Source organism: Rhynchophorus ferrugineus, unplaced genomic scaffold (assembly GCF_030347505.1).
Source record: "Rhynchophorus ferrugineus isolate W39M unplaced genomic scaffold, kcgeb_rfMv2 rfM8, whole genome shotgun sequence".
Classification (NCBI taxonomy): domain Eukaryota; kingdom Metazoa; phylum Arthropoda; class Insecta; order Coleoptera; family Curculionidae; genus Rhynchophorus; species Rhynchophorus ferrugineus.
The window spans coordinates 29,910,017-29,933,315 of NW_027472587.1; the positions used below are offsets into that span (position 1 = coordinate 29,910,017).

The 23,299-nt window shown below is 31.8% G+C and overlaps 1 protein-coding gene across 2 annotated transcripts in view; it reads left to right on the forward strand.

The window, feature by feature from the left end:
• Window positions 1-538: 538 nt before the first annotated feature.
• Window positions 539-23,299, forward strand: part of enc (R3H domain containing protein encore) — a 79,321-nt gene continuing 56,560 nt past the window's right edge. Inside the window, exon 1 of one of the 2 annotated variants that reach the window (XM_076411223.1) lies at window positions 539-680. The gene's annotated coding sequence lies outside the window, so the exon portion shown is untranslated. The remainder of the gene's footprint in view (window positions 681-23,299) is intronic. The other variant, XM_076411226.1, reaches the window with a different exon arrangement.

Here is a 23,299-nt window from a genome sequence, read left to right on the forward strand (position 1 = left end):
CGGTTCCATCATATGTAACAATTATTTTCTCATTTCCATTTTTATTTCCACGTAATTCGTTTATTAATTATTATAGTAATTTATTAGTTTATTTTTATAAGATTATGCGACCAGATATACAGAACCATAGCTGTGCGCCATCTGTTAAATGCTATCTGTAAATTATAAAGACATGAATATTTTTATTAAAGATAATATATTATTTTAATGAAAAATTAATTCTTATATTTTATGTTAAATATTGAGTTGATCTTGAAGTACTGAAAAAAAAAATTGCTATAAAAAATGTGACTATATATCTTCAAAGAATCTATTCTAAATTGCAAGTTAGTCTTGTAGTCGAGTGGTGGCGCACTGTTGGATTACTGCAGCTGTCAAAAATTCTTTGATTCTTAACAATGTTACAAAATCAAAACAAAATTTTAATAAAAAGGATTTTGTGGGTGTTTGGTGTGTTGTGCAGGTGGACTCGTATTTATTGACAGTGATATTTATTAATATTTTTTCAGTACTGAGTGTGGACTGATGGTGTTGTTGACTAAAATGTATTTTAAAGACTATAGATCTATCTATAAGGACCTGGATACCACAGGAATGCAATTTTTATCTGTTGATAACAGTTAACTCAAAATATTAATACAACAATTAATGCAACTGGTGGTTGTAGCGTTCCAAAATTGGTAAGTAATTTTTTAATCTTTATAGGTTATAATACTATAGTTTTATCTACTACACGGTTTGTAATATTAATATACAGTATTGTCACAGAATTTTATGTATAATATATAATTTTATTCTATGACGGTTATAATATATTAATGAAACACTTCATACATTACAATAAAATAGTAAAACTTAAATTCAACTGAATAGTCTAAACTCACCTATAATATAATATATTTTATAACTTTATTTATGACATACTTAATATTTTATTTATACAAACACTGACATTATGTTAAAAATGATTTTGTTAATGTAAAATAGAATGTTAATCAAATTGGTATATGGGGATATGCTCGAGTATGATTACATTATTTATTAATTAATTGTGTTTTAGGCAAGAACAAAAAGTGAAAGGGTTAGTGCTGTATGTAATTTTTATGCTTCAGTATTTCTGTTTCTTAAAATGTTGGCCCCACAAAGTTTGAACTAGTGATCCTGATAATATGCTTCATTCTTTATTATCATTTTATTCTTAAATTATTTGAATCAAAGGCTGTTGCATGTACGTATTTTGATTTGTATTTTTTTCTGTTTACTTTCAAATAAAGATTGCTTGTTTTTTATGCTATATTTTACTTATTACTTTAAAAGAGTCTTTACCTTCGCCAATTTGTAATTTTTTTGTCAAATAACATAAAACGGTTTTGGCATTTTATACAATTTGTTCAAAGTTTAATTGTTATTTGTCTAAACTTCACCATGTTTCAATGCAATAGGCATTTATTAAGACAAAAACGTGCTATTTTTTAAATAATCAATATTATATAATATTTATAACTTCGATCATAGGTGGCGCTTTGGGTACTTCGAAAGAGATTCATTGTTTCACCTCGGGAGGTTGGCGATAGGTCGCGCCAAAATTTGGGTTAATAACACGTGAATGACCTGTATTTTACAGCTCAATTATTTATTCTTGTCATCAGCGCGAAAAGTGTTTGCATATTTTTATTTGTATTTATTATTTGCTTTTAAAGCACCTAGAAACATAAAATAATTCGTTTATTTCGATCCTGTGTTGTTCAATTTAAACTGGCAGTTCGTGGAATTCGTTCCCGAGCATTATACCCTCATAATTTGGTTATTTCTTGGAACAAGATCGGTTTTGGTGGATTAGGTTTCTCTGAAATCCGGATTAGGTTCTATGCATCTGGTCCATATCGTCCTGTTGCGCAATCCGATCTGATTCTCTGTATTAATTTTATAGCATTCCTTTTTTGATTCCAGGTAGATGAATGCGATCAATATTATTATTATGCAAAATATATTGCTCGTATTATCGAGATTGTGTTCATGGGGTCGAAATTAAATTGTTCAATTGTTGATTTCATAAATTTTATTCAAACAATAATATTATTCGGCTGTTGATGGTACTACAGACCATATACTCAAAAAAATATTGAATTTTTTTTTCCTATATTTTTTTGACCGATATATCGATGTTTTTTTCAGCCGACATTATTCGGTATTAAAAAAAAGATATTATATTACAATATATTACAATAAATAAATAAAGATAATATATTCTTAAACATTTTAAAATCGGGACTTAATTTTAAAGGATTATTAAAAATATGGCTATTATTGCAAAAAACTTTCGATATTTTTTAAAATATAAGTATATATAAACATAAATATACTAAAATTTAATTAAAAATTATAAACATATTTATTTAAATAAGATATATTAAAGTTCCTATACTTTTTTTCTTAATATATTTTAAAGTCTCCTTTTACCAACTATGGGTTTATCTGGACTGGGCCTAAAGTTTAACGTGGGCTCCGAACCACGGTCCTCGGCATTAAGCCTACCGACTGGCGAGTGACCAACTTTAGAAATCATCCCAGAAAACGTCAGGTCTTACCCAGCCTGGTTACTAGCATGACTGGGATCATTCCCTTTGTCGGATTTTACACTCTTGCCTAGAACATTCACAAATTTCAAACAATCACAAACATACATTTACGACCATTCTCAACAGGATTCGGACCCGCGGCTATCGCAACAGTAGGAAGACCGTCCCATCGCCTTTACCACTGCGCCACCAAGCCGTCTTTCTATACTTTCGTGTCTGTTAATATTTAATTTTCTTGTTCAACATAAAATATATTTAGGCAACTTATAACTATTTTTAAAATTTTACAAAATTGTGAATCGTTTCATTAATACTGGCAAAATATGTGATATACTTCAAAGATGGAGGAAGCATACCAGAAAGTAATACTTTAAAGAACAACAAAAATTAAAATATATGATATATAGTCTATTCACAGTTATTTTGTATATACGTCATCTAAATTTGTGACATCAAAATTGTTGCCGTACCAACTGGAGTTTTAGTTCAGTTTGGCATTAACATACAACAAAATTCTAATATAAATAAATTAATTGAACAAAAATGTTAACAAATTATATTTATATTTATTACACTTTACAATTTATTTGATATTATAGTACTATTTAAAAACTACAGTTAGTTATACAGCCACAATACTTTATAGGTTAGAATTATAACCTCGTAACACTATTGCCTTCACGAATTTTGCATACGTCTGACAATCAGACGACTTTGACAGGTTCATTCGTTTACGTGTTCGAATTAATCAGCCAGAATTGTGTCTCTTTTTAACTAGAATAAAATGGGAAGGAAAATATTGTCTGATTGTCTGAAAATGTATCATGAACTATTTTCTTGTCTCTAAAATCAGTCGAATTGTATTGTATCTTATATTATTGTATAATTGAATGCAAACAAAAAAAGAATTATGTTTATTTAATTTTAAACATACATCAAAAAAATCCCATCTATCTCGCTTAAGTAGCCTTAAGCCAAAATATTGACCTTCAAAATAATGAAGTTTTTAATTGATGGCAGTTTACAAACATCTTTCTAAAGGGCAATAAAACTTGGCACTATATTGAATAGCTTTGTTCTAAAACTTTACATGTAGTTTAATCAAGTTTACCTTCAATTTAATTTTGCTATGTTCTGTTATTCGTCTTATATGTTTGTATAAAAAACAATATACATATGTTTTATCTATGAACACAAATACTTTATATAATTAATTGTATGCTAAAAACAATGCTAAATCACACACAGATACTTAATGTATTTTTGAAATAGAGCTAGAAATTTCTTCCAGGGAAAAGTACGTCTCGTTTTTTTGTTCCTACTCATACACTGGATACACAACAGATTTGCTTCTAAAATCCTAGGTTTTAATATCGCTATTTTATTTTGCCATTAAAAGTTCGATATCGATACTTCTCTGAAAAAATATCGGCGATATATAAACTAATCGTAATTTGATCGATTATTTAGCATTTTAATCAATGATCTTGTGTCATTGACGTATGAAAACTTCACTTATTTCGTTTAATATATTTCGTTTGCTGCAAAATTATTATTGCTCATATTATCCCATATTACATTTAAATTATTCTCTGGTTTTTGGACACATTTTTTTAAGATTTCTGAGACTATTATAATTTATGATTTAATTTATAATTTATGCTATGCTATGCAAGGGTGATGCCAGGATATTTGGTTATTTCCGTACGGAACTACTTGCTGATTTATATATACTGGCCTGTAACTTGATTGTTTTGTTAGTGAAATTAATATATATATATATATATATATATATATATCAATGTCAATTGTGGACCGGTTTTTAAAATCCTACTTTCATTCGAAATAATGCACTTCCGAGGTGGTCCCATTGGAACTAAGTCAGGATCTAATGGGGTCAGGGGGGGGGGGTAATATATACACACAATTTAGCTTAATACCTACCTAAACAAACCTATTTATCTGTTAAAAATGTTATTTTTACTACTACCAACTAATCACTTTATAATATAATTTTGTGACGTATATAAAAAATTAAATTACCAACAAAACAAATATAAATTAATGTAACTGTTTCGGCACTAATAAAATTGTAAATAGATAAATAGGTTCAAGTAGGTATTAAGCTAAATTGAGTGTAAATAGTAGAATATAAAATACGTATAGTAGATAGGTTAAATTGTGTTTATTTTATTTAGTTGTCCAACGATTATTATATACATATTTTATTTTAAAACGTTTTAACGTTTATTTTTTAATTTTTAGTTAGTTCCTTATTTACTTTTTGAAGTCGGTTAAATTTTTTTGTTAAAAATATTTTATTTTTATTGTTGTAAACCAATGGGTAGGATTACAGTGCCATCTGCAAATGTGGCAACAATATTTTCACTGAATGTACTAATACGAATAAGGACTAGACCCAATGGACTTCCCTGTGCCACACTTGCTTGTATTTTCCGATATACTATGTGACGCTAAAATTTTTCAATATTGGTCTCAGAGAAGCATTTTAATCTTGTATTTAAACACCCATGCTAGATTTTACCGAAAGCTGCCAAACATATTGCAAAACAAACCGTATTTTCTTCTAGTGATTTTTCTATGACATTGGTGATGCTGTGAATCAGATCATTCCTGGAAATTTGTTTCCTGAAACCAAATTGATGATACAGAATAAGACGCGTTTCCTCAATGATTGGTTTTATCCTTTTCAATTAAACTTCATAAATAATTTGAACGTCATTAGTCGGCAATAGTGATATTGAGCGGCATAATGCTGTTTCATGAGGTGAATTTCCTGGTTTAGAAATAATAATTCCTTGGGCCACCTTTCAGAGTTGTGGTACATATTGTAGTCTGAGCGAAGCATTTATTAGATTAATGAACTTAATTAGAGCTTTTCTTGGGAGTACCCTTAATATTTTCCCGGTAATTCGGTCAAATTCAGGAGCCTTTTTTGCGCTAATAACATTTTTCATTTCTTTCCTAATGTCGGTCAAAATGCCACTGCATGGAGTTGAAACAATCTCTAGAGGTAATCTGCAAATCTTGTAGTTATATTCGTTTTTATCGTAGGTGTTCACGAGATCCTTTTAAGTTTCTGTTAGCTCTCCACTGCGAAGACTCAGCACTAACATTGTTTACAAGTCTATGCAGAAATTCACTCATAGTGTCATTTTTTAGTTGTTTCATTTCATGTCTCACTTGGGATATTTAGTATTCGGTCTAGTTTTATCTTGCTGAGTCCTGGAATAATCACATTTCTTCATCTTACTTCTTTTTTGTGATATATTTTTTACTTCTAGGATTTATTTAAGGTAGTTATTACATTTTAATTTCCGTCTGATTTATGGAGTATCTTGCCACGCTGAGTGCTGAATATTCTTGATCAATTTCATACCACAAAATCCGGTTTTTCCACAGTCTGTACCCGGTAACTGAGTTTAGTTCTAGATATTTTTCAACTTGCATATGTTTGCCTGATACTGTGTTTTAATGAGCTATTTAAACTGATTACTTTAATGGTGCCGTTCTTAGATATAATATTCACAGCTCTTGCCTGGACTTATTCTTATTAATTTGTCGAATATTTTCTTTTATGATCCTTTTGCTACTGGTTCTCTGGCTCATTTGTGCGTTGTGTTTTGTAGTTTATGAATTTAATAAAGAATTGGTATACATCTGTCTTATTTATGTCAAGCATTGCTTGGAGCGCTTGCTGATGGTTGAGCAATCCATTCGCATTCTAACAGGTCAATTGAAAAGTCCCCGACCTGACATATGCATGGCGCTAATAGAATTAAATCCATATGTTTTTTAGTTAGCCCTAACACTCAAAAGATGCGTATATAAATTGGACAGCTCTCGGATCATTAGTTTGTGAATTATAGCATTTTAGCAACTTTCGTTATTGTAAAAAAATAGATAAATAGGAATTTCGCGTGTTGATAAAATATTGCATTTTAAAGGGAAAAATACAATTGAAGTAAAAACTTGGCTTGATGGCGAGTTTCCGGATATTGCCCCAGGAAAATCAACCATCAATGATTGGTATGCTAAGTTTAGACATGGTGAAATGAGCACCGAAGACAGTGAACGCAGTGGATGCCCAAAAGACGTTGTTACCGAGGAAAACATTAAAAAATCCACAAAATGATTTTGAATGATCATATATTGCAATTGAATGAAATAGCAGACACTCTGAAGTATCAACTGAATGTGTATATCATCCCATCGACAGTCATCCGAGTGGACTGCACACGATGAACAAGCTCCAAAGCGTGGGAAAACGCAACTGTCGGCTGGCAAGATTATGGCATTTGTATTTTGGGATGCGCATGGAATAATTTTCATTAACAACCTTGAAAAAGGAAGGACCGTCGACAGCGATTATTAGATAGCGTTATAGGACCGTTTCAAAGACGAAATCGCCGAAAAACAGTCGCATTTGAAGAAAAGGAAAGTGCGTCACCAAGACAATGCACCGTGTCACAAGTAAGTGAAAACTATGGCAAAAATCCATGAATTGGGCTTCGTATTGCTTCCTCGTCCACCACATTCTCCAGATCTGGCCCTTAGCGACTACTTCCTGTTCTCAGATCTCAAAAAAATTCTCGCTGAGAAGAAATGTTCGTCGAATGAAAACGGTGACCATCGAAACTAAGGCCTATTTTGAAGCCACTCCTTTTTTGAAGGACAAATCCTACTACAAAAATGGTATAGAAAAGTTGAAGGGTCGCTATAATCAGTGTATCACCCTTAAAGGGAACTATGTTGAATAAAAAAACTAATTTTGCCAAAAAAAATCGTTTCGTTTAATTTTTTTTTGTACTTTTTTGTACTGTAGTTTTGAGGGGCTTTTTTTCTTAATTCCTTTTTCAATGTTTTTGATTTGTCTTGTCCATACTCAATAAAGAATTATCTAATTTAAAGAATTTGTGTAATTTTGTTTAGTATAAGTTGTAGTGTTTTACTATCGTTGCCTTCCTGTTTTTTTTATTTGTCTATCGCAGTTCTATAGGGATATTTTTTTTTTTATTGATTGTGTTTTCCTTTTGTACATTTGGTGTATCTTTTTATAAGATCTCATTTTTTAGATTTAGCCATATAAGCATTTTCGTTTCGTAGTTTTTGTAATTCTTTCGAAAGAACACAACCTGGACAGGATGCTCCTCTCCGCAGTTAACACCTGGTTTTTGATTTTCCGATTTTTAACAATTGGATGTGATATCTCTGCCAGCACACTTAACACATCTCGGCTTTCTAGCACAATACTTCAGTGTGTGCCCAAATGCTTGACACATTTTGCATTGTGGAATTAATCTTGACTCCTTAATAGGAACCATTTCTACCATACTGCCCAATATTATTTACCTTATCTTGAAGATTTTCTCAGTGTCTTATCATTAGCAAATGTTAACATTAAACATGTTATTTACTTTCCACGATATTTTATTGTTTTTACCATAACCCTATAACCAGACCAATAAAACTTAGTTCTCTAATTTTTAATTTTATATCTCTCTAAATTTTATATTTCATATTTAACTTTATTTCTGTAATATTTCTTGTAGTTTTATCACTTCTTCTATATAATTCAGGGCTGATATAATTAGTTTTTGCTATTGTGAGTTTTATTTGGAACTTCTCCAATTTTTGAAATGTAATTTTTTTTTGGTTCTGGCCTAAAAACCAGGCGGTGGAATGCATGACGCATACCTGGTCGCGGAGACTTGCCCTGGAGTGACAAATTGGACCGGGTTATGTGGCTTACCAATACACTAAACCGAAACCGCCTCACAGTTGACCCCTGTGGGTCGCTACTGCTACTGCATTAAATTTGGGTATATGGCACCCGCTGATCGGGCAGCCGTTATTGGGCACGAGGGCCCGGCGATTCTATTGATTCGCGAACCTGAGTTAACACACAACTGGGTACTGTTGTATGGGTGCAAAAGTTATGACTGTAGCGACGGATGAAGCCGTTTTAGCCTGGAAAAGGGGGGGAGCTTAGCGGTGACGCGGTGCTAAGCACCCAGCATGTCGACCAGCATGTGAACAAGCGCGTTTTCAGAAGAACTTGAGCTGAGTTGTTATTTGTGAAATGATTGAGATATGATGTGCTTGATTTCTGGAGTGTCACTTTCCCTATGAATTTGATTATTTCTGACAAACCATGGAGCGTTTAATATTCTCCTGAGAAGCTTATTCTGGAAAACTTGAAGCCGTTCGACCTGGTTGGGTGTAACAAACTTGAAGTAGACATTAGATCCGTAGAGGAGTACGGACCGAATTAACATCTTGTAAAATACGCATTTGTGAAATGTATCTTATAGGTGACGGGCCTTTTTTTTAAATTATTTTTTCCTGATTTTCTGTGTCGAGATTTCTCTGATTTTTGTCGGGCGTCAAATTCAATTTTCTCTTCTTATTTTTTTTGAATCTGATAGTGGTAGCTATCAGGATATCATAGATATCAGGAATATGGTTATCAGAATACAATTTCAATATATAATCTAACCAAAGTGGCAATTCACTCACGTCATTTCTCTTTATGACGTCAAAACGTCTCAATATTGTCGCATTTAACTACCTGTAACATTTTACGTGTTTTAGTATATTTAATCTAATCTGTTTCGGGTTGATTATTTATTTGACCTCGCGATTGAGCGACGCGATTTAAAATTTATCAAAACAACAAAGCGCCGAAACAACTTTTGTCAGTTTATAACCTATTATTATCACTAATGTTTTGGTTAATTTTTAATGGTTCCCTATTCGAACGTACCAGACAACATGTATTTTAATTATTAAAATGAGAACGAAAATATTTTCAGGTATAAAAACGATTTTTCAAATTACAATAGGCAATACGATATACATCTTGATTCACTGCTATTTTGGATCAGAACTTATTTGATTTGTCTATATTGATATTAATACAAATTTGATTTTATTGAGTAGGCAATGAATATGTTGGATTAAAATTATATTTGCAGCTAGCAGCTATCAGGATACCATATGTTAAGTATCAGGGTATCACAAGTAGGGTTATCATTAGCGTTGGGAACTATCGACTAAAATCGATTATCGACTGTTTAGTAATTGACTACTTTTTACTATCGACTGTTTCAGTCGCTATTTTCGGTCCGACTGATTTTGTTACTATTTACTATCGACTGTTTCAGTGGTGTACTTTTAGTTACTATTTTGTATTCTACTAGTTTCATTCGACTGATTTTTTACGTTCTGGCTCTGTCGTCCTAGTCGCGACCTTGACAAAAATATGCCGAAATTAGGCTTACATAGATTTATATGTAATATATATAGTTTTATGATTTTTTTGGTAGTTTCCTTATAAATAACAAAACATTGTGTATTAATATAGCAGCATTTTGGAACGATATTTTTCAAGAGTGTTAATGTAATTGCGCCAAAAGATTAAAATTGTGAATGATAAATAGTAAAATACTTTTCAATGTTTTTATGGCAATAATAGGTAATATTTCGATTACTCTCTCGATTTTTGTTAAAAAATATTTCCGTTCAATAATAAATAAAGCATTTGCTTTATTTAAAAAAGCTCTAGTTGTTATTGTGCGATCATTTTTAATTATGACATGAATTAGTATTTTCTATGATTAGGTATATTATATGTTTGATTTTTATTTAGTATTTATGGTTATTGTATATCTTTAGTTTTTCGGTTTTGTTTAATTTCTATTGTATTGTCAATATTTATTATAGTATCTTATTTCAAAATAGCAATTAACATATTAAAATACGATAAAATATTTTTGGGTTATTATTCCATTCCATAGAAAAATTCCATTCCTTTTTACTAGTGTTGGGAACTATAGACTGAAATTGACTTTCGACTATTGTTTCAGTCGACTGTTTTCAGTCGCTATTTTTGGTCCGACTGATTTTATTACGACTCTGGATTTTTGTTAAAAAATATTTCCGTTCCATAATAAATAGAGCCTTTACTTTATTTGAAGAAGCTGTGGTAGTTATTATGCGATCATTTTAGTTATGTGATGGATTAGTTTTTTTCTATGATTAGTTATATGTTTAATTTTTATTTAGTATTTATGGTTATTGTACATCTTTAGTTTTTAGGTTTTGTTTTAGTTCTATTGTACTGTCTATATTTATTATAGTATATGATTTATAAATAGCAATTAACATACTAAAATACGATAAAACATTTGTGTGGTATTATTCCATTCCATAAAAAAATTCAAATTCAATTTAAAAAAATATATATAAAAGCAGTTCTACTTCGTTTAAAATGAAGTTATAAATTGCATATTAGTATATTTATATAGTAATTTATATAATTCAGTAATTATTTTTTTCCTTTTCTTTTTTAAAGTTAGTACGTGAAGGAATTTGTACATCTCCATCTCGCTTATACTACCGTTGGAAAATATAAGCACATATAAAATTAACTACCCCAAGCAATTATCTCCGTCCTTTCCTCTCTCACTATTTATACAGGACAGCGTTCGTACATCTTCCTCTGAAAAAACAGTCGAAGCGTGCATTTGACTGAAAATAGTAATTACTATTTCATTGCTAGTAATTACTAGTTTTTTTGACTATCAACTGTTTCGACTTTTTTCAGTCGATAGTTCCCAACGCTAGTTATCATGATATAATTTCAGTATCACTTACTATACATTCATTTGATTTGAGCGAAACGTTAATAATCAAATAAAACTATTATTTTTGAATTATTATATTATGCTATTTCGTTTATATATTATTATTTACTTTTTTTCTTTAATAATTTAATATTTTTTATATTTTTGTTTAACATTTTTAATTATTTTTTGTTTATTGTATTATAATGATAAAACTGTATAGTACGATATTTTGTTGGTTAACGGTATATCTTTTTAATATTACGGGTCATTTATTTGTTTGAGTTACTGTGGACATTTTCCAGAACCAAATAGGTTTTATTATTATATTACCATACTTACAAAAACGCTTTGATGACTGCCGAATATATTTTTTAAAAACTATTATTGGAATTTTTATATAACGGTTAAAACTCGGGACTAACATTTTTAAATTATATTTTATTATTATATTACCTACTGCCATAATAATTTAAAAAAAAAATTGCACAATGTTTGTTTTATGTTAAAATATTATAGTAGTCCTAAATTGATCTACAGTTGGTAGGGGGGTAATAGTGTTTCCTTTTATTTAATGACTTCAAGGGAAGTACCTGTTAGTTTGTGCTTTCATCTCGAGGTAACGTAGTGCCTAAGGTTACTTCATTACAACTACCAAAAATTATTTGCTTCTTAGTCATTAATGTTTGATGTATCGTGAAGGTGGACTCATATTTATTGACAGTAAGGTTTTTTTAGTATATTTCAATAGTGACTGACTGTATACTGGTGGTGTTGTTAAATGAAAAATTTAAAACCTTAACACAACTATTTCAACGGTGGTAGCACTTCATAATCGGTAAGTCATTTTTAAGTCTTTGTAGGTTATAATAATACTACAGTTTTATTTACAAAGTATATTTGTTGTTTTTACAATGTCATGCTATAACGGTTATAATTTATTGATAAAAATTATTTTCACTTCACATGCTAGTGTGAAATAGAACTTAGTTAAACCTAGCATTCGTTAAACTATCTAATCCTAATTGTAAATTAGTAACGTTATATTAACTATATCTAATTCATTTAAACATTAACATTACGTTAAGTAGGATTTTGTAAATGTAGTATAAAAGTTATAAGTATCAGGATATCACAAGTAGGATTAGCATGATATAATTTCAATATCCTTTGCAATACATTAATTTGATTTGGATTTTTAAACAAGTTAAACTGTTATATTTAAATTATTATATTTTCAAATTATGTTGTTTCGTTTAAACCAGGACTACACATTGTTATTTTTTTAATTAATGTTTTATCGTTTATTATAACAATACTAATTTTATCTATAATGCTGCAATGTTTAGTTTCAAAACGCTTTTGGATTTACTGCGTTTTTGTTCCTGTATCTTTTATGCAAATATAAATATTTTTATTTACTTAATGAACACTAGGAATCTAAATAGATTTAGAACACTATTCTATGTAAATTGTAATTAATTGTATATTCAGAAGTCACTATAACTAAATCAAAAACAGTTATTTTGACTTTAACTTGACAGTTTTGTATAAAACGATATAAAAATTACTTTCTTTTTAATATATTCATTAATAATTTGTAACCTTACCTGGCCAGTGTTGTACTGACTATTGCTGTTGTAAAATAAATGAATTAATAACTAAAGAAGAATATAATTTTAATATGTTTGGTTTCAGAATACTTGTCGATTTACTATATAGATATTTTTATATATATATACATATATATACATATATTAAACATTATTCTATGTAATTTACTAAACTACAACTAAAAAATCAGTGATGGTTTTTGAATTTTAACTTAAGTTGATTATAACTTTGTCTGGGCAGTATTGTCGTGTTGCTGTTTCAAACAAAATAAATGAATTACTATAAGAAACACATTATCTTAATATGTTTAGTTTCACAATGTTTGTGAATTTACAATAGTTTTGCTCCTCTATTTTTTATGTAATAGGAATCTACAGGGATTTCGAACATTGTTCTATGTAAATTGTAATCAATTGTATGTTCAAGAGCTACTATAATGAAAATAATAAGGTTTATGATATTTTGACTTTTATTGATATTTGATAATTTGCCCAAAACCTAAAAATTACTTTCTCTTTAATATCTTCTATAATTATTTCTAACTTTACCTGGACAGTGTTGTACTATTGTTGCTAAATCAATGAATAGCTGAACGAAGAAACCTAAATAACTTTAATATTTTTAATTTCACAATCGTTCTTAATTTACAGTATCTCTGTTCTATTTTTTGTGAATATATAGATTTTTTATTTACATAATACAGATTTAGGACATTAATATATTTAAATTATAATCAGTTATGTTTTCAAGAGCCACTATAACTTAAGAAAAATAATGAAATAGTGAATACGAGGGTCACTATTTATATTTGGGGAATAGGAAGAAAAAACAAATAGTTAAGCTGCGAATATATTTTTATTGTTTTTCAAAGTACTCGCCACGATGATCGATACACTTTTGCACACGCTTAAACCAATTTTCAAAGCATTTATTCCATTCTGAATGAGGTATCTTCAAAACATGATTTTTGAACGCTTCAATAGCTTCTTCGGGCGATGAAAATCGTTGACCACGCAGTTTATTCTTCACGGATGGGAACAAAAAAAGTCATTGGGTGCCAAATCAGTGCTGTACGGCGGATGACCCATAAATTATCGCATTGTTATGATAAAGAACAATCCGGCGTCTCTTGTTTTCCTTATTTCACCGAAGACTTCTGGCAAACAAATGATTGTGTACCAATCAGAATTTACTGTTCTACGATCCTCTAGAGGCACTGTTGCAATATAATCAATTTTCCCGAAGAAACAGGCTACCATTTTCTTTGAAGTGCTTCGTGTGCGAACAACTTTTGTTGGATTTTGTTCATCTTGGAACACCCATACAGTCGACTGCTGCTTACTTTCTTTGCACCAATCGACACGAGCCTTTTTTTGAGCAATTATCAAATTGTGTGGCATCCAACGCAAACATAACTTTCGCACAGCTAAGTGTTCATGTAAAATCGCATATATGCTGGTGGAACGAATGCTTAGGGATGCGTCAATCTCACAATAGGTGACATGGCGATCTTTCTTAATCATTTCGCACATAGTATCGATGTTTTCTGGCACAAAAGCCGATTTTGAACGACCTTCACGAAACTCGTCGAATAGCCAACTACGACTACGATTAAATTCACTAAACCAGCGATACACGGTGGTTTTTGATGGAGCTTCATCACCAAAAGTCAAATTAAGTCGACTGATGCACACTTGTTGTGATAATCCACGTCGAAAATCGTAAAAAATCGTCACACGAAAATGTTCACGATTCAGTTCCATTTTTTTTGCCGAGACGAAACTCTCAATTAAATATAAAATAAACAAATAGCGTCCGTGCGACAAAATGTTCTGAGTACGTATACAGATGGACTCACATGACAACAGTGATGTGAGTCCATGTCAATTCTCGAAATATAAATAGTGACCCTCGTAGTGAATGAAAATTAGGGCTTTTGAATTCTGACATAACTTTGATAATTTGCCATCAAAATTATTTTCTTTTCAATAATTCCTAAGGTAAATTTCTTCGCCTTTTTCGATGCTGCCAGCTGTTTTCCAGAGTAACATTTCCATGATATTTTCCTCAACCGACACTGCACGGTCCCGCAAACTGTGCAATCTCGGAAGTAGGTCAATGGGTCATAGGCTCGGAAGGTGGATAACCCTGCTGCGGAGGCTGTGCCATGGTCGCTGATTTATTTCCGGGCAGATGTATATTTCCCAGCAAGCTCGTCGGTACGAGGGAGCGTATGTGTATTCTTCCAGGATTGGATATTATCGATTTTCGTTAATGATGTTTAATTACTTATTCTCTTGTTTTCGTTCTATCATTGTTTCTTTGTCTTATTCTCTGATACTCTGATGTCTTGAAAATTTTCTTAACTTTGTTAAGGAATAGTTATCAACGGTTAGTAGCGGTTCGGGTTTGGAGTGTATGGTGGTATGAAAAATATCCAAATTGTATACAATGACTGTATTGTTGTATATCTACTTTAGACTTTAGTTACATTAAAGCAGTAATCTTAATAACTGGTGAGCGAAAGTGACTACACGAATGATTTAAAATTTGAGGTTAAAACAGACGGAATGCGACAGCAAAATTTACATAAAATAGTATCAGAGATTTTAAAAAATATTTTTTTATAACATCTTTATTAGATGCGCTTAGTACAATCTTAATTTACAATTAATTTATTACTACTTTTCCTATGTACTTGGATTAATTAACAAGCAAGACGAGTGCGAGAAAATACATCAGTATGTATTCCTCAATTATAAAATTATAATTATTTGTTAATTATTAACTTATAGCTATAGTTTACACTAATATTACACACTAAATGTTCACACAAATTCGTATGGTTTTGTTCGTTTCAATCTCCTGACATCCTGCGCGCTGTCCAGCAGATGTATTGCTTCCACGTTAATATGATTTAGTCTTTAGTCTTCTTTCGTGTTTTAAGGCGAAATCCTGCACAACTTCTCAAAACCATTTGATTTCCAGGTCATCGTGCAGTTCTTCATTGGTTACATAGCGATAAGCATTGGTAATCAATCGAAGAACCTTGTTTTGACAGCGCTGTATGACTAACTGATTTGAATTTTTAGCGCAACCCCATATTTGCACCCCATTCCAAATTGGCTTTATAATCGTATTATAGATCAACCTTTTTGATCTTAGATCAAGTTGAGAGTATCTTCCGACTAACCAGTATAGTTGTTTTATTTTGGTTCTAATGTGTTTTGCTTTTTGTCTATCATGATGCTTCCAATTTAATCTACCGTCAAGATAGATTCCAAGGTATTTTGCTGATTCTGCTTGAGGAATCGGGCATCCATTGTGTTATATAATTAAGTTTTTATTATTTCGCCTTAATACAAAATTAATGTAGACAGATTTGGAGCTATTAAGTTGAATTTTTCAGTCTTTCGTCCATTTGTAGATTTTGTTGACTGCCACTTGCACTTTTTCTATTGCCCTAGGACTGAGATATATCTTTTGCCATAATAACTGTGTCGTCAGCAAAGGTTCCAAGAAGTGTTTCTTTTGTTGTTGGAATGTCAGCAGTGTAGAGCAGATACAGGAGAGGTCCTAAGACGCTACCTTGTGGAACTCCAGCCGAGATATTTTTAAATGTCGAGAACGCCATTTTGTGCGATACTCTAAATTTTCTTCCGAATAAATATGACTCCAGCAATTGACAATAGTTACGCGGTAACAATTTGCTCATCTTACAGATTAATCCCAAATGCCAAACCCGATCAAAAGCTTGTGAGACATCCAGGAATATTGCAGGGCAGTATTTCTTTTCTTCAAACGCTCTTTCAATAGCCGCAGTTACTCTGTGCACTTGATCGATTGTTGAATGGTGATTTCGAAAACCAAACTGGAAATCTGGTATTGTTACCAAATGTTTAACACGTTTAAATATCAGTTTCTCAAATAGCTTTGATATTGCAGGTAGTAGCGAAATAGGCCTGTAAGATTCGACTTGTTCTGCAGGTTTGTCAAGTTTTTTGAGCATAATTATTTATGCAACTTTAAAGCATTATTTTAAAAAATAATGCAATAAGGTATTGAATAAAGATGCCGAAAGAATACCTATATTTTTTTGATCGATATATCTATATATCGATATTTTTTTCAGTCGATATTTTTCAATATTAAAAAAAAATGTCATTAATTTTTTGAACATTATAAAAGATTTTACAGGCATTATTAAGATTGGTACTTATTTTTAGGGTTGATTTCTCTGTTACCTTAATACTGCTATTATGGAAATTTGCAATAGAATACTTCATTATTTACTGACGTGGCGTCATATGATTGGTGAGCGTTTTGGCCCTAATTTAAATATTACAATATCTAAAAACATGTTTTTCCTGTAAGACTTTATGTCCTACAAACATATTTCTAATAAATGGTAAATACATTAGATAAATGATTGAAAGATAAAGTAATAATAACAATAATATTAAATATATATAATATGATAAAATATATGAATAGATAAAATGTTTTTCCATATTAGTCGTCATCCTAATTTATTATCAAATATTAAGGCATTGTATCACTTGTAAGCGAGAGTTTGCTATGAAACTAATGAATGAATAACGTGAGATTTAGTTCAAAAACTGAGATAGATAAGAATTTAAGGCATCCTAATTAGTAATAGTCTTACTATAAAAGGAATTTAGCAGGCGAAGTAAGTGATCAGATTAGATATCTTCGAGTTAAAGTTATAATATTCAAAGTAAACCTCAACGATTTTCCACAATATATGGAAAATAACATGGACTATCAAAAGTGCTGAAAAAGAAAATATAAAAATGGTCTGGCATAATTTGTATAATAAAAAGAACAGCATATCGATACTTGTACGCTTAGTATATGCATTTTTCACGAAAAAAAAACGTTTATTTAGGAAAACGGTACAACATATGTTAATCAAAGAGGACGGAAAAAAGATAGCCTAGAGGGCAACCTAAACGAATCTGGTTTGAGGAATATACTCAATCGTAAAAAACCCTAGGAACTTCTTATACTTACGGATAATCTATATAAAAATCCGGAACTAAAATTTCAAGTAAATTTCATTGCTAAGCAAGCTCATACACATTTTTTTCACATCAATTTTCCGTATTATTGACCAGACATTCTAATCATAGAGTAATAGAGAGAAAACTGAATAGGGATCTCTGGAGAAAAGTTTCGCTACGTCCAATATTTAGTTGCGGTTGTAATCGCCCATTCAAGTATTTTGATTCGCCAGTTTAAACTCTGTAAAGAAAATATTTTGCTGGGTAGGCCCACTAACTAATTAACACTCACTAACTCACTAACGCTATTTCCGATTGCTTGATTTACAATTGGAAGTTATGTATTTATAGCGCATATTACACACATATTTTAAGGACTAAAAATTCTTCCTCGATATAATCTGTAACTGTGCCAAATTTCACCCTCCTCGGTGCCCCATTTTCCTCAAAAAGGGAGCCAAAGTGTTCGCTAAGCCAATTAATATATAGAAGGTACAAGCAGCTTCTAGGGAAAACTACTGCTTCTAGGCTTCCTCTGCAGAAAAGTTAAACTCCCTAGGCCGTCCAATCTGCCTTTACGGAGCACAGGTGTGGTACAGGTACGTCGTGCATTACACCAAGTGTTCCAACCCAAGAAAGTCCGCGCGTTACTCTATGCCTCATGGTTTATGAGAAACGTCAGCCCTCATCTCGAATCAGGCATCCGGTTCGTGAAAAGTTTCAGTGTAAGGTTCTCCCTAGGCGCCTTAGAACACGATGACAACTTGATAAGGTCCCTACCCATCCATAATCCCCGGTAGATAATTAACTACAACAATCCCATTCGTAACCTATGGTCTCTGTCGCCGGCATAACTATCCGCACTATCCCGAACCTAAAGCTACATCAGCAAAAGACCATTTGGTTCTAGATGGTCATCCTTGAACAAGAAAAAAGCGTGTGTTACATGCTGCAGCAATATTCAGAACTTTCGTTCGTGTTTGGTTCTTTAAATCAGCCATCAAGACATCAAAGGTTCTTTTTTTTTCAACACGCATGAAAACCCGAAACAATGCTGTAAATTTAAGTACTTTAAGGACACTAATGGGAGAATTTTCAGCCGATTTGTTTCATGGAACGCCGTTGCCCTTCGTGGTTGCCCTTCCATCTAAATAAGAAAATAATTTGACTTGTAGCGTGCAAGCCTGAACAACGATTAACCCCGGCAAATACAGAAATATGTTTTCATCACGCAAAATCGCGAACTTTTTTTTCCTTTTTTTTTGGGAGTTTTAACCGGCTCGCATAAAACAGCACTTAAATTCAATAATTAACAATTTACGCCGCCAGATTACGTTTTAATTGATTCACAGATAAGTGTATAAAACGGATGGAAATTATTAGCTATTTATTATTATGAAAATATTAATAATAAACGTTTTAATTACATAATATATATTAATGACAAAATGATAATACTACATAAAACATGTGTTTTTGGGTTAAATTATTTTTCTAATATGATTATTGATCACTTAGCAATTATTTCAAAAAAATTATTGCAATTCTACCATTATGAGAATAACAGGTCAATTGAAAATTCCCCGGCCTACCATAGTAAAACACATTTTTTGGCAATTTTTTTTTATTCAACATCATTCCCCTCAAGGGTAATACACTGATTATAGCGACCCTGCAACTGTTCGATACCATTTTTGTAGTACGATTTGTCCTTTTCTTCAAAATAGGCCTCAGTTTCGTCGATCACCTCTTCATTCGACGAAAATTTCTTCCCAGCTAGCATTATTTTGAGATCTGAGAACACGAAATGGGGGTCAGATCTCGAGAATACGGTGGATGAGGAAGCATTTCGAAGCCCAAATACATGGATTTTTTACACGGTGCATTGTCTTGGTGAAGCAGCACTTTCTTTTTCTTTAAATGCGGTAGTTTTTCGGCGATTTCGTCCTTCCAACGGTCCAATAACGCTACTTAATAATCATTGTTGATGGTCCTTCCTTGCCAGTCGACTGTTGCGTTTTCTCACGCTTTGGAGCGGGTTCATCGTGTGCAGTTCACTCGGATGACTGTCAATTGGACTTCGGAGTGAAATGATGAAGCTATGTTTCGTCCATTGTCACATATTGACGCAAAAACTCGGGTTTATTACGCTTTGATCATCTTCAAACATTGCTCGGAATCAACAACTCGTCGTTGTTTTTGGTCAAAAGTAGGCTCGCGCCGCATCCACTTGGCACAGAGCTTTCTCATACCCAAATATTCGTGAATGATATGATGTACATGTTCAGTTGATATCTTTAGAGTGTCTGCTATTTTATTTAATTTCAATTTACGGTTATTCAGTAACAACCTCTTTTGGGCGTCCACCGCGTTCACCGTCTTCGGTGCTCATTTCAGCACTTCTAAACTTAGCATACCAATCCTTGATGGTTGATTCTCCTGGGACATTGTCCGGAAACTCGGCATCAAGCAAATTTTTGCTTTAACTGTATTTTACTCTTCAAAAAGCCATATTTTATCACGCGAAAATTTTTTTTATTAATTTTTTTCACAATTACAAAAGTTGCTTCACTGAAAATGCTATAATTCACAAACTAATGATCCGACAGCTGTCAGATTTATATACGCATCTTTTAATGGTTAGGGCCAACTAAAAAACATATGGATTTGATTCCAGTAGCGCCATCTATGTGTCAGGCCGGGGATTTTTTTGATGGACCTGTTTTAAAGGACTAACTGAAAAAAACTACCTGGAACGGCCCAGGGAGGTATTATTCACATCTATACTTCACACATGACATATACATCTTCGAAATAAACAATGAATTCTTTTAATTTTGATATTCTTCTTTCTATGAGTCCTCCTGCTCATCTTCGCATTCAGTGTCATTTCTAAGCATTTTCTGTATTGGCATATGATACTTTTATATTATTTAGTCTGATTGGGAGGTGTAAAATTAACACGGGCAGATTTAGTCTGATTCAAGCTGATTCTCCATGTTTGGTCCAATTGTTACGTCGAAAATGTCTGAAACATCTGTTTGCCATAGCACACATATATCAGGCTGTGAAATCTTGATTAAATCACACTGGTCAATCAAACATTTTCTTACCCCTTACCCTAAATATAGCCCATCGACCTATTTAATATGCAAGAAACCAGATATTTGATATTTGCTTTTTGTAATCTAATTATGGCGGGATTTGAGTGAAACTTGTTAACATCTTGAAGTTAATTAATATTTTTCTTTGTATTTTGAGAATATGAGGTTGTTTAGTTGTGAATGCTCTGTAAAATCAATAAGAAGCATATTTTCTTCTGTCTGGTTGGCGTTCAAATCTTGTAAAAATATACACTGACTTTGTATACACTTGTACGGCTAAACCCATCACATTATGCTAATTGTTAACGTTTTGAACTTTCAACTGAAATTGACTATCGACTGTTTAGTAATTGACTACTATTTACTATCGACTGTTTCAGTTGGGTACTTTACTGTGTACTATTTTTGGTTCTACTAGTCTCAATCGACTGATTTTTAACATTCTGTCGTCGTCCTTGACGCGACTTTGACAAAAATGTACCCCATTTATACTTACATAGATTTATATGTAATATAAATAGTTTTATGATTTTTTTTATAGTTTGCTTGTAAGTAACAATATATTGTATATTAATATAGCATCATTCTGGAACGATATTTTTCAAGATTGTTAATATAATAGGGTAAAAAGATTAAGATTACGAATGATAAATAGTAAAATACTTTTGACTGTTTTTATGAGAATAATAGGTAATATTTCGATTACTCTCTCGATTTTTGTTAAAAATATGTCCGTTTAATTATTAATAAAGCATTTACTTTATTTAAAAAAGCTCTAGTAGTTATTGGGCGATTATTTTAAATTATGTCATGAATTCGTTTTTTTTTCTATGATTAGGTATATGTTTAATTTTTATTTAGTATTTATGGTTATTATTTAAGGTTATTATTTATGGTTTATGGTGTTTATATATTAGTCTATATTCATTATACATGTTCATTATACATTCAACAAGAAAAATTCTATCCTTTTTACTAACCCACACAACATTCAAATATATAAGTAATTCTACTTCCTTTAAAATGAAATTATAAATTGCATGTTAATAGTATTCAGTAATTTTTTTTTCTTTTCTTTTTTTAAAGTTAGTACGTGAAAGAATATGTACATCTCCGTCTCGCTTATACTACCGTTGGTAAATATAAGCACATATAAAATTAACTGCTCCAAGTAATTATCTCCGTCCTTTCCTCTCTCACAATTTTTACAGGAAAGAATTCGTACATCTTCGTCTGAGATCACGAATTGAAAAAAACAGTCGAACCGCGCTACTTCTTACTACTACTACTGCGCTAGTTTTTTGACTATCGACTGTTTCGATTGTTTCCAGTCGATAGTTCCCAATGCTTCTAAATATAATTTTCTACATGATTTGGTAACTGAAAAAAAAAAGAACAAAATTATTAGGGACTCATATACATAATAAACAAGACAAATGAGACCTAACCTCAAATGTTATCAACAGGGTTATTTACCTCGATATTACGTTAATTGCATTTTAGACAAAATTAAAGGTACTTACTAGTAAATACATAAATTAGAATAATATTATTGCCTGCCATTATTATTACCCTATTAAACTGTACTGGTTTCCGTCTTGCAATATGTTTCTGCCTTGGATCTAAAATGCAGAACTTGTTTATAGTTTTTATTGATGTATAATTTTAACTTTAGGGATCCTCGCACTATTAATACACATTAGAATGAGGTATAAATAAGATGTGTATCTATACATGATACGTGATTTTTTTTGCATAAATAACGTTTATTCCGGGTTAGATAAATACACGTAATTGTCCTAAAGCACTTTTCGAAAATCGTCATCTGGCCCATTCCGATCTGCGTGTGTCAGCAGCGAGCGGCGGTAATCGAAAGATCGCCCATTCCGTTTCGCGCCATTGTCTGACCCATAAATCGCTAAGGGCACGCCGACCGAAGCTGTCTGAATGCACTTTCGTAGGGTCTAAGGGCGAATCGGCCACGCGAAGGCCATCGCTGACGTAAGCGCCCTTAATGATAGCCAAACAGCACCGGTATGGCTTCAGTTTTGGCCGATAAATTTCCGTTTTAGCGGGCAGGAGGGGACGATTTAAAAAAAGAAATGCCCTCGAGTCTGATGGCGACGAAGCGTGAGGGCCGGGAGGTGGAGGAGAAGGAGGGTGGATTTGGATCGTCGGATTGTGTGAAAAAGGTCACATTGTGTGTGTGTGTGTGTGTGTCACGACTCAAATTTAATAACAAGCCTGTAACAAAGACAAATACAGATTGCTACGGTTTTGAGGCCAATTACTTGTATCAAATGAAATTTCAAAACTGATATCTTATTCTT